Source organism: Panthera leo, chromosome D4, assembly GCF_018350215.1.
Source record: "Panthera leo isolate Ple1 chromosome D4, P.leo_Ple1_pat1.1, whole genome shotgun sequence".
NCBI classification, from domain to species: Eukaryota; Metazoa; Chordata; class Mammalia; order Carnivora; family Felidae; genus Panthera; species Panthera leo.
The window spans coordinates 35,648,030-35,662,063 of NC_056691.1; the positions used below are offsets into that span (position 1 = coordinate 35,648,030).

Genomic DNA, 14,034 nt, shown 5'->3' on the forward strand with positions numbered 1-14,034 from the left:
ACACACACTGAGGTCCTACAGCTCAGAATGGCAGATCCAGAACTTGAACAAGAAACTCCAGCCATTACACCATGCTGTTTCTCAGCAGTATTGTCAAATCACATATTTCAGAACATTCTTTATTTTCATTGTTCTTCATGTGTTCTACAGCCTCTGACTTACTTTTTTCTCCTCATTAAAAAAATTTAATTAAAGTAATCAATGAAAGAATCACAGCACATGTTCACTACCGAGTCACATAACCAACCTCACTAAAAATTTCTACTGAGAGTGAATGTATTAATTTAGTTTTTAATAGAAGCTGTAACACCATGAAACATTTCACTTTCTTGGGGCTATTCTATTTTTAGTGCAAGTATTCACTGACACTGTACAATACCTATTGTTTCATATCAGTCTAAAAATCAAATGTTCTCTACTAACTTTCTGCATGTTTTGCCTTGGGAAACATTTATGTAGAATTTGAAAATATGTGGAAATTAGACTAATCAAACCATTAATTAAATAAGACTCAATTTTGCATTGAGGTATAGAGAGAATAGGGTTTACTCATCTAATTATAGAAATCCTAAAACATACTATATTTAAGTAATATTTAATATAATAAGAAGCCAGTACGTTTTCTAAAGTGTTAAACATATTCCACCCACATGCATCCTTTTCTCATATTAGTCACAAAGGCCTCATTTCCCTCCTTACTGCTGTCTTTCAATAAAATATCTATTTCCTTTGATCACAGATGCAGACATGTAATGAGTTTCTCTCTAATCAATAGCCCTTTCCCTGTTCAGAGTGAGCATCCAGAGGAGTTGGGAATGTGATCTTTGCCAGAACTGTTTCTGTCTGTTGAAGCTAGCAGAAAAAAATGTATCTTTCTTAAAAATGCATTAATTATTTTCATTATTTTTATCAAAATAGAATACGTAAAGAAATTTAAAAGTTGAATTTATAATGAAAAACAGCAGTCCTCCAATCCAACCCAATTTATGCTTCCCAGTGACTGTACTCTTCAATGCTTTTTGATAATATGCTCATATATGCGTATTTCTAAGTGATATTTAATTTTTGTCAATGTTATATATTGTATATCAAATGATTAATATGAAAGATGAATATTTAAATATTTTACAGTCTTTGATCCTCTGATCCTCCTCCTCTATTCAGCCCATATGATGTTGTGTTATAATAATGTCAGGTTACTATTCAGTGTTTATTCTCTTACAGTTGGCAAATATGATTGACATTTGAGAAAACTGCATATTAAGATTTTATTTCTTTCCTTGTATAACTTTTCCCTGTTCACCTTTTCCATGTTAGTTTTTAAAATAATTTGGTTCCAGGGGCACCTGAGTGGCTCAGTCAGTTAAGCAATCTAACTCTTGACTTTGGTTCAGATCATGATCTCATGATTCATGAGATCAAGTGCCCCATCAGGCTCTGCACTGATGGCACGGAGCTTGCTTGAGAATCTCTTTCCCCCTCTCTCTGCCCCTTCCTCACTTGCTCTCTCTCTCTCTCTCTCTCTCTCAAAATAAATAAACATTAATTAAAACAATAATTTGGTCCCAAACTCTCTAATACCATTTAAAATGCCCTTGCTTGTTGACTTTTTTCCCCTTTAGATCTATCCCTTTGCAGTACTTTATCCACCTGCTCTAGTCTAGATTAGTTATTTCTCTTGCTCTATTGAGCAGCTCTTCTCTCGGAACTTCCGATTATCATTACCTTGAAATTTTCTTCTCTCGTGATGGATACCCTGTTCTTTGACTTTACCTCTTCTGCTTCCTTGATTTACAGCTTCATTTTGGTGAAGGATATCTCAGTACATCTTCCTGAGAAAGATGCAGATGGGGTAAATTTTGGAGACACAGCATTATAGAAAACTGATCATTGTACATGATTAAAAAGTTGGCTGAGAATATAATTTTAGGATAGAAACCTTTTTCTTGGAATATTTTCTGAGCATATGGTGTTCATTTCAGAATTACATAACCACTGCCTTCTACTTCTCAGAGTTGTTGGTGAAATGTCTAAATCCATTTTGATTCCTGATTCCTGATCTACTTTATCTCTTGGGTCATAGATATGACCCATCTATCTCTTAGTTGGAGAATGTGATGCTAATGGTTAGCCACCATTTTATCAACCACATTAACAGTGTGGAGTGATGGGGAGGAAGAGAAGTTTGGAAGTCACTGGTGGTAGGAGAGGATTGAGCCAACACAAAATTAGAAACAGAGCTGAGAAATGTAAAGAAAGAGCAAGAGAGTAATCACACAAGTCGTGGATGTAGCCCTGCCTAATGCAAAGTGTGCAAACTATCCTGCCCAGATTTATCCTCCCTTTTGCTGTTATTAATAAGCTAGTTTGAGTTGAGCACTAGTTATTTCAAAGAAAAATAAACTATATTAACAATATATAAGATTGTAAAGAATAGTTTTTAATACAGCCGCCTTCTTGAGAGAAAATAAAATAGGCTTCAGACTGTTAAGATTTAAGAGGGAAGTATTTTGAGAAATTATAAGGAGCAGAACATTCGGGGTAGAAATCAATTTGAGACAGATTTGGCAACTTTGAGGACCTCATTGTATAGGGTGTGTATGTGTGTGTATGTGGGTGTGTGTGTCTAAATATTTCTTTCATAAATGCAAAGCATCTACTTGTTCTACCAAGTTTTACCTAGTGCATTACTTTTTAATTGACTACTTATTAGAAAAACTGATCTTAATACAATCTATTCGGTTTCTTTTTCCATTTTGAAATGCATTAATGCATCGGCTTTATTAAAATTGTCTATCCTACCCACTTATTTTTGTTTCTTTAGTTGAAATCTGCTTATTTTTATTCTTTCTTTGTTGGTGTTGAAAAATGCTTAAGCTATAAAATTGTTTGTGTTCAAACCTGGTTACATCCTTTTATGTAGAGTGGTACCATTATTTTTCCTAGATAGCTAAATAATAAATTATTTTTCCTTTTGACTGAATAATGGCTTACAAGGGAGTTTTTTAAATATCCAAAGAATTAAGTAGTTGACATTTGATATTTGTTACACATTTTAAAATTTTTGGCTTTTAGAAATTTTATGGAAGTTTTTTTCTGCCCTAATGTATGAAGAATTTTTTTTAAATGTAATGAAGATATTCTCTTTTCTGCCCCTGGGATATCCAGGTATGCTTATTAGTATTAATAATATGTAATTGTATTAAACTATTCAGATCATGTCCTCTGCTCTTTTGATATTTACATTATTTGATAGCTCTTGATAAAGTGTGAAATGTGTCAGGTGTCTTCGTATTTCTGCTAATGTTTTCCTTTTTTTTTGTTTCCAGAAGTTTTTGTTTACATATTTTCATATAACTCAACATTTCAAATAGTTAATTATATCTATCTGAATTGTAGCTCACAGTACTTTTTAGAAAAAGGGGACCCTCTTATCCTGTTTGTACACTTTACCTTGAATTCAGCTTTGTCTAACATTACACTTTCATCCCTATGCCATTTTCCTCTTGCCTTTTGCACTGCTACCTATCATTTTACTGTAAACCACTCCATACTCAGCATCTAGCACAGTGCCTGACTCATGGTGAGCACACAGTCAGTATGTTACAAAACGGATAAATGTAAACTTCAGATATTTCATTAGTTTTCAATAAGCTAATGTTGTCATTAATATTTATATACATAAAATCTCATTACAAACATAGGCCTAATGGTAGAACCGCATATATACAGTGTTCACCTTCTCCATTTCAAATAGATGAATTTTTATAAAAACTCAACATAAAGTAGTACACATCAACCAAGTTAAAAATGAGGTTAACCTTCTTAGAATGTGAGTAAACTCAGTAAGAGAACTCAACTTCACAGAGTCAAATATGAGATGTCATTTGGGGAACTAACTTGAATTTAGTCTCTACCCAAAAACCTAATAGTGTCTTCAAATAACTTTCCTTGTTTTCTGCATTTGCACAGCTCCTGGCATCCAATCTGCAGATTACAATGTATTTGAATACAAGTTTTATCAGCCTCTCCTATGTATTCATCTGGCATTAATTAGATCATCATTTTACTCAATGAAACAACATATAAGTGTGTGAAGTATGTAACATAGACTGGACACTAGATTTCTAGTTAAGATAATACCTTTCAAACAGCGTCGAAAATGGAGACTTGTTGTGTCCCTTGTGGCAAGAAGCTATGGTCTTCCCCCATTCCCTACTGCTCCTTGATGTATGTTTCAATTTCTCCTCTCTCTTTTCTTCCCTTACTATATTTGTTCCATTTACCCTTTTCCAGACACATCGTTTTTATAGCCGTCCCATCTTTCTCGATTTACTTGAAAGTCTGATTTGGCAATACCAAGCCCACATTTCTGCATGTCAACAATTGGCTGGAGCTAAGCAGCACTGACCTCTGGAGTCAGAAATATACTTCCATTTCTCTACATTTTATTCCTGATCAACTTTATTTACATTATCATTATGTTCCTTTAGTTTTGAGTTCACATCAATCACAGCATATCTACCAGGCTGGTGTTTGGTCTACACATCTTCACAAACACCTTTGTTTACATCAAACGTGCATGCCTTTATGTAGTGCAAATATCTTCTATGCTTCCTCAGCTGTGAGATATTTGACAATAGTTATACATAAATAGGAATTCTCAGGAAAATCCCTGTGGATGAGCTTATGTCCTCTAAATAAATACTTCCTTATAAAAGAGCTTCTCTTTCTGGTCACCAGACGGACTTTTTAAAAAGTTGATGCTAGAGGTTCTATTTCATAAACACAATTGTGTTAGAATATCGAAGTGCAAATTTGTGGGCAGGACAATGTAAGAATTATGATTGTGGTTTGTTTTAGTTATGCTGCTTTATCTAGAGGTCAATTATGCATACAAACTCATGGCTTCTCCTGATAAATGCCATCACTAGATGAGTTAGTCACAAAAAAAGGCAATCTCCTTGATGCTCTTTCAGGAAACGGTTAATCCAACAAGGCAACATCTCTGTTCCATGCTCAGGCTGCTCCACCTTTTGGAACCTGTCCATAGAATGATGAACCAGATGAACCAGATCACAGGGTCAATGCCCAGATTAGGAAAGCTAAAACTATTGATTTCTCCAAGACTCAGAATCCTCTCCCTCTTCCCTGTTCATTTTAAAGAGGTGGCAGGTATTGATAAAGTGTGATTTTATTTTCTGCCATCTGCTGGTTTCACTTTTCTTGTGTGAGGGCCTACTTGATTAGAATAAATGAACTTTTCTTTAGTTTATATCAAGGATATCTATCTTTTTTTTTTTTTTTTTTTTTTTTAAATTTTTTTTTCAACATTTTTTATTTATTTTTGGGACAGAGAGAGACAGAGCATGAACGGGGGAGGGGCAGAGAGAGAGGGAGACACAGAATCGGAAACAGGCTCCAGGCTCCGAGCCATCAGCCCAGAGCCTGACGCGGGGCTCGAACTCACGGACCGCGAGATCGTGACCTGGCTGAAGTCGGACGCTTAACCGACTGCGCCACCCAGGCGCCCCAAGGATATCTATCTTTTACAAACAGCTGACTTTCTGGTTGGTGTATATGACTATTTGCAATTAATATTAAAGTAATTTGTGAGCTCTTACTAAACATAAACTGTTATTCGATGTTCTGACATAAAAATTCACCTTCTGCCCACAATCTGAAGTGCTGTGAAACTGGGTTAAAGCAACATGGGCAGTTTATTTTAGATAATTATATTAAACTAAAGGTATACTGAGCAACTAGATAAATAATCTTTTGAACTTAAAAAAAAACAGATTTACAGATCTGGTTTGCTTATATCAAAATAGGTTCTTTATGTAAAATGGCTAAATCAATGATCGAAGTTTAAAATTTTTGGCAAAAAAGAAACTACTCACCTTTTGTTTGGTAAGATAGATATTTCCAGTTCAAAACTAACTGGGTCATTCAATGGGCAAGTGACTTGAGTTTCCATGTTAAGTAGAGCCCTGAAGTTGCACTATTATGTTCCTGCAACAAGGTGATGCTGTGTGCTACAAATTATTTCCAGAATGCTTCTGGGGGTAATTCTGTGCATACAGAATTAGATCTATTTTAAAACTGCAACTCTGATCCTTTTATTTATTTTTTCTGTCTACATTATTATGTGCATTGCTGGTACAATTTCACAAGTTACAATGTTCCTTCATGTCCTCTGAATTTTATAACACAGACACTACTTAATTATCATTTCAACCTGTTTATAGGAAGTAAGGAGAGGATATATGAAATATATTTTTAAATACTCTCTAATCAGACATGTGATGAATCCCAAAGCAAAATCATGTTGGTGTGTTCTATCTTTGCTAATAAGATTCCCTTGAAAATAACAAACAGAATAGTTCAGTAATTTAAAAACTGGCACATTATTGCTTTAATAGCAATTGTGAATATTTTATCATCATAATCCCCAATGAATAATTCTGCTTTGTTACTATCCCTTCAAGGAGAAGAGTATTTGAAGTTATGCTATGTGATGAATCTCTCAAAAACCTTTCAGATTCTTTGCCAGGTGACTCTGAAAATCCTCTGAATACTAAGAGATAGTGCTCAAAATGTGAAGCAATTATTTGTCAAAATTCTCTAAATATTGAGATTAGTTTATCCTGCCCTCTTTTGAATTTGCAATTTATCTTGTTCATTTGTTTTAAATATGTTGCATACTAACTAGCCTTCTTTTAATTCTAGGATTTCTTCATTAACATCATCTCTCTGCCTTTTGTTACAATGTCATATGCTGTAACTTGCATAACATTTTCATCAAAGACACTTTAGATTGAGAACCTACTATGGCAAGATGATACGACAGACATTGCATGAGCTTCCGAGACTAGTTATGGCCAGTACATGAGGAGCCAAAATAATGTATGCCATTCCCTAGCAGATATTCTTAATTGCAGATCTCCTACCAGTATGTTCTTTGTTAATTTTTCCCCTCATTTTACTGAGATATAATTGACAGGTAACATTGTCTACGTTTAAGGTGTACAACATGTTGATTTGATACACTTATACATTGCAAAATGATTATCACAGCAAAGTTAGTTAACACCTGTAACACCACGCATAATTACCATTTTGTGGGCGTGTGTGTGTGTGTGTGTGTGTGTGTGTGTGTGGTGAGAACATTTACAATTTACTGTCTTTGTAACTTTCAAGCATATAATATACTATTACCAACTGTAATCACCATGCTGCAAACTAGATACCCAGAACTTAATCATCTTATAACTGACAGTTTATACCTTCTGGCCAAGGTCTCCTAATCCCCCCTGACTCCCAATTCCATCCCTGGTAATCACCATTCTTCACCCTGTTTCTATGAGTTTGGCTTCTTGAGATTCCACATATAAGTAATATCATACAGTATATATCTTTGTCTGACTAACTTCACTTAGCATAATGTCCTTAAGATCCATCTATGTTGGCATAAATGACAAAATTTCCTTCTTTCTCAGGCTGAATAATATTCCATTATATATATGCTCAATAATATGGTAATTCTATTTTTAAATGTTTATTTATTTATTTTGAGAGAGAGGGAAAAAGAGAGTATGAGTAGGGAAGGAGCAGAGAGGGAGAGAGAGAATCTCAAGCTGGCTCCACACTGTGAACACAGAGCCTGACATGGGGCTCAGTCCCACCAACTGTGAAATCATGACCTGAGCCAAAATAAAGAGTTGGACACTTAACCAACTGAGCCACCCAGATGCCCATGGTAATTCTATTTTTAATTTCTTGAAGAATCTCCATACTGTTTTCCATAGTGTCTATACTAATTTACTTTTCCCCCAACAGTGTAAAAGGGTTCCCTTTTAGTCACATCTCTGCTAACATGTTATGTCTTTCTTTTTGATGACATCCATCCTAAAAGGTGTAACGTGATACCTCATTGTAGTTTTGACCTGTATTTCCCTGATAATCAATGATGCTGAGTACCTGTTTATTTGCCTGTTGGCAATTTGTATTTCTTCTTTTAAAAAAAAAGTGTCTATTCAGTTCCTTTCCCCATTAAATTTTAAAAATATATTTATTTATTTTTGAGGGAGAGGAGCAAAGAGAGAAGGGACGGAGGAACTAAAGCAGGCACTCTGCTGACAGCAGTGAGCCCAATGTGGGGCTCAAACTCATGAACTGTGAGATGATGACCTGAGCGAAAGTCAGACACTCAGCCAACTGAGCCAGCCCCAGGTGCTCCTCCCCACTTTTAAATCAGACTGTTTTTGGTTTTTTTTTTATGTTATTGAATGTATGACTTTTTAATGTTTTAGATATTGACTCCATATCCAATGAATGGTTTGCAAATAGTTTCCCTTCATTCTTTAGGTTGCCTTTTCATTATGTTGATTGTTTCTTTCACTACGCAAAAGCTTTTTAGTTTGATGTAGTCCTGCTTATTTATTTTTTGCTTTGGTTGTCTGTGCTTTTTGTATCATATTCAAAAAATCATTACCAAGACCAGTATCAAAAATTTTTTTCTCTACAATTTCTTTGGGTCTAGGAGTTTTACAAGTTTGGGTCTTTTGTCCACTTCAAGTTAATTTTTTGTGAGTAGTATAAGGGGTCTAATTTCATTCTTCTGCATGTAGTTATCCAGTTTTCCTAATACCATTTTTGAAGAAACTATCCTTTTCCCATTGAGTATTAATGGTCCCCTTGTTAAATATTAGTTGACCATATATGTGAGGGTTTATTTCTGGGCTCTTAATTTTGTTTCATTGGTCCTTTACCCCCTATTTTTATGCCAGTGCCATACTGTTTTGATCCCTATAACTCTGTACTATAGTTTGAAATCAGGAAGTCTGATGCCTTCAGCTTTGTTCTTTCTCAGGATAACTTTGACTATTGAGCTTTTAAATATCTTAGCTTTTTTTAAATTTTCCTTGTCAAAAATACCATTAGAATCCTGATAAGGATTGCACTGAATCTATAGATGGCCTCAGGTAGTAAGGACAATTTAACAATCAATTCTGACATAGAATATGAGATATCTTTCCAATCATTTGCATTTTCTTCCATTTTTTTCATAAGCCTTTTACTTTTCAATGTGCAGATATTTCACCTCCTTAATTAAATTTATTTTGTAAATAGTTTTTGATGCTATTATGAATGAGATTCTTTTAAGTTCATCAATTTATTTTGAGAGAGAGAAAGAAAGAGAGTGTGAGTGGAGGAGGGACACAGAGAGAGTGAGGGAGAGACAGATTCCCAAGCAGGCTCCATACCATCAGTGTCGAGCTCAATGCGGGGCTTGAACTCATACCACTCATACCATGAGATCATGACCTGGGCTGAACTCCGATGCTTAACCAGCAAGGTGCCCCCAAATGGGTTTCATTTTAAATTTTGTTTTTCATGTATTTTGTTGTTAGTGTACAGAAATACAACAGATTTCTGTATATTGATTTTGTGTCTTGTAAATTTACTTGATTCATGGATTAGTTCTAATGCTTTTTTTTGATCAATCTGCAAATAAAAACACTTCTTTTTTTCTAATTTGGATTTTTTTTTTTTTTTTTTTTTTTTTTTTTTGTGCCTAATTGCTCTGGCTAGGACTTCCAGTACTGTGCTGAATAGGAGTGGTGAAGAGTGAGCACTGTTGACTTGTTTCTGATATTAGAGAAAAAGCTTTTAAGCTTTCACCGTGATTATGATGTTAGCTGTGGGATTTTTATACATGGCCTTTATTATATTAAGGTATGCTCCTTCTATACCCAATTTGTTGAAAATTTTCATCATGAAAGGATGTTGAATTTTGTCAAGTGTTTTTTCTGCATCTAATGAAAATATGATTTTTATTTTTTATTCTCTTCATGTAGTGTACATTTTATTGAATTGTGTATGTGGAACCATCTTTACATCCTAAGGATAAATCCCATTTGATCATGGTATATGATATTTTTTTAATTCAGTTTTTAAAGTTGATTTATTTATTTTCTGAGAGAAAGTGTGTTTCTGCAAGCAGGGAGGTGCAGATAAGGAGGGAGGGAGAGAGGGAATCCCAAGCATGCTCCACACTGTCAGTGCAGAGCCTGATGCGGGTCCCAACCCACAAAACATGAGATCATGATCGGAGCTGAAATCAAGAGTCAGATGCCCAGGATGCCTGGGTGGCTCAGTCAGTTAAGCATTCCACTTTAGTTCAGGTCTTGATCTCATGGTTCATGAGTTTGAGCCCAGTGTGGGGCTCTGTGCTGACAGCTCAGAGCCTGGAGCCTGCTTCAGATTCTGGGTCCCCTCTCTCTCTCTGCCCCAACCCCTGCTTGAGTTCTGTCTCTCAAAAATGAATAAATGTTAAAAAAAAATTAATTAAAAAACAAGAGTCAGATACCCAACCAACTGAGCCACCTGGGCACCCTGGTATATGATATTTTTAATGTGCTATTGAATTTGGTTTGCTATTATTTTCTTCAGAATGTTTGCGTTCATATTTCACCAGGGTTATTAGTCTGTGGTTTTCTTTTCTTGCAGTCGTTATCTCACTTTGGTATCAGGGTAAGCCTGGATTTATAAATGTGTTTGAAAGCATTTCCTTCTCTTCAATTTTTCAGAAGAGTTTGGGGATTGGCATTAATTTTTCTACACATTTGGTAGAATTCACCAGTGAAATAATCTGGGCTTGTACATTTTTGTTATGAAGTTTTTGATTACTGATTGAATCCTCTTACACATTATTGATCTGTTTTGATGTCTATTTCTTCATGATTCAGTCTTTGCAGATTGTGTGCTTCTAGGAATTTAACCCATTTCTTCTAGATTATCCAATATTGGAAGCATATAATTGTTCACAGTAGTATTTTATGATCCTTTGTATTTCTGTGATATCAATTGTAATACCTCCTCTTTCATTTCTGATTTTATTAATTTGACTCTTTTTTAGTCTAGTTGTAAGTTTGTCTATTTTTTTTACCTTTTCCAAAAGCCAGCTCATGGTTTTGTTGATCTTTCTATTGTTTTTCTTGTCTCTATTTCATGAATTTTTGTTCTGACCTTTGTTATTCCCTTCCTTCTGTAACTTCAGGTTAGTTTGTCTTTTTCTATTTCCTTGAAGTGTTAAGTTAGATTGTTTATCTGAGATTTTATTTCTTAAAATATGCATTTATTGCTATAACTTTCATTAAGAACTGCTTTAGTGACATCTTATAAGTTTTATGTTATCGTTCCATTTCAATTTGTTTCAAGATATTTTTCACTTCTTCTTTGACCCACACATTGTTCAGAAGTGTCTGGTTTATTTCCACATTTGTGAACTCTCCAGTTTTCCTTCTGTTATTGATTCCTAGCTTCATACCATTGTGCTTGGGAAAGATGCCTGATATGAATCTATTCTTCTTAAATTTATTAAGACTTGTTTTGTGGCTTCACATATGATCTATCTTTCCATGTATGCATGAAAAAAATGTGTGTTCTGCTGTTATTGGTTGGAATGTCCTGTATATGATTGTTGGGTCTATTTAGTCTAAAGCATAGCTCAAATCTAACATTCCCTTATTCATTTTCTGTCTGGATGATCTATACATTGTTGAAAATGGAATATTGAAGTCCCCTACTGTTATTGTATTGTCATCTCTTTCTTCCTTCACATCTGTCAGTATTTCCTTCATAAAGTTCGCTGCTCTAATGTTAGATGCATATATATTTGATTGTTACATCCTCTTGGTGAACTGACTCTTTACACTACATGATGACCTTCCTTACCTTGTGTTACAGTTTTTGGTTTACAGACTATTTTATCTGAAATAAGTGTAACTGCCTTTGCTCTCTTTTGGTTTTCACTTGCATGGAATGTCTAATCCATCCCTTCACTTTGAGCCTATGTGCATCCTTAAAGCTAACATGAGTCTCTTGTAGGCAGCATATAGTTAGGTGTTGTGTTTTAAATTCATTCAACTACACTATGCTTTTGATTGGAGACTTTAATCCATTTACATTTAGAGTAATTAGTCGTAGGTAAGGACTTCCTAATGTCATCTTATTGTTTTTTGGTTAATTTGTATTTCCCTTGTTCTTTTCTCCCTCTGCTCCCTTTCATTGTGAACTGATGATGGTCTATATTGGTATGCTTTGATTCCCCTCTCTTCATCTTTTGTGTACCTACTATAGGTTTTTGCTTTGGAGTTACCATGAGGCTTACACTGAACATATTATAGGTATAAAAATGTATTTTATTTTTATAACCATTTAATCTTGATGGCACAAAAAATTCTACTCCTTTACTCCCTTCCCTTTTATGTTTTTGATGTCATGATTTACTTTTATGTTGTATATTTATTAACAAATTATTATAGCTATCATTACTTTTAATACTCCTGTCTTTTAACATTTATACTGTGGCTAACATATTAGCATATCATACTATCATATCACAGTATTAGAGTAGTCTAAATTTGACTATATATTTATGTGCCTTTATCAGTATAGTATATATTTTCATGTTACTAATTAGTTCCTTTAATTTCAGCTTAAATAACTCCTTTCAGCATGTCTTATCCAGTAGATCTAGTGATAAATTCCCTTAGTTTTTGTTTGTTTTGGAGTCTTTATCTTTCCTTCATTTCTAAAAGACATCTTTGCCAAGTTAATTATCCTTGGGTAGTAGTTTTATTTTTTTTTTCTTTCAGCACTTTGAATATATCATTCTATTTTATCCTGCCCTGTAAGTTTTCTGCTGAGAGATCCACTGATAGCCTTATGGGATTTTCTGGCAGATTGCAGCTTCTTTTCTCTAGCTACCTTTAAATTCTCTTTGTTTTTTATTTTATTTATTTATTTTTTATTGATGTGTAGTTGACAAACAATGTCACATTAGTTTTAGGTGTACAACATAGAGATTTGACAACTCTATATGTTATGCTATGCTCATCACAAGTATAGCTACCATCTGTCTCCATGCACTATTATAGTACCACTAACTATATCCCCTACGCTGTACCTTTTATCCTCATGACTTATGCATTCCACAACTGGAAGCCCACATTGAATTTTATTTTAGACCGTATTGATTTTTAATAGCTTTATTACAGTGTGTCTTGCAGAGTATCTCTAAGTTGAGTATGCTTGGTTACTTATGAGCTTCATCAACTTGGATATCCAAATCTCCATCCAGATTTGAAAAGTTCTGTCATTATTTCTTTAATAATTTTCTACCTTCTTACACCTCTATTCTCCTTCTGAAGCTCCAATAACTCATAATTATTTCCTTTTATAGTATCCCCATAGATGACTTGGGATTTTTTCCCCTTTTTTCTTTATTTTTTGCTTTGATCTTCTCTGACTGATTAATTTAAAATGTTGTCTAACTCATAAATTCTTTTCTTCTGCTTGATCCATTCTTCCATTGATAGTCTCTAGTTTATTTTCCATTTCATTCACTGTATTCTTCAGTTCCAGAATTTCTTTTTGGTTTGTTTTTATGATCTTTCTTTCTTTGTCTAACTTCCCATTTTGTTTGTTTAATGTTTTCCTAATTTTGCTGAATTGTCTCTGTGTCTTCTTGTAGCTCGTTGAATTTCCTTAAAATAGCTGTTCTGAATTCTTTATTGGGTAAATTACAGATCTGTGTGTCTTTGGGACCAGTTACTGGAAGATTATTGTGGTTCTTTTGTGGTGTCATGTTTCCTTGATTTTTTTCATGCTTTTTGAAGTTGTGTTTTGCGGCCTTCAAATTTGAAGTAACAGACACCTCTTCCAGTGTTTCTACTAACTTCCTTCAAGAGAGAAACATCTTCCATCAGCCCTCCTAGAGATTCTGAGGCTTCCCAAACCTTTTCTGGGTATACCCGCTTCATGTTTCTTGCTCCCCCTTGTGGAAGAATTCTTAAGCTTGTATGTCTTCTTTTGATCCTGCGTTGTACCAGGCTGAGTGCTGACAGCTCCTTTTTGCTCTCCCAAGGATGGCACTGAAGTTCACGGTTTTGGTTTTTCCCTGGCCTATATGTTCTGGCTGGTTTTCTGTACATATTCACTAGCTGTCGGACAAAGCTTATTCTTGCT

The 14,034-nt window shown here is 34.5% G+C and overlaps 1 long non-coding RNA gene across 2 annotated transcripts in view; it reads right to left on the reverse strand.

Moving 5' to 3' along the window:
- Positions 1–14,034, reverse strand: part of LOC122205353 — a 579,915-nt gene that overhangs the window by 484,647 nt on the left and 81,234 nt on the right. For both annotated transcript variants that reach the window (XR_006196015.1, XR_006196014.1), the window contains exon 2: positions 1,726–1,832. This is a non-coding gene — a long non-coding RNA (uncharacterized LOC122205353). The remainder of the gene's footprint in view (positions 1–1,725; positions 1,833–14,034) is intronic.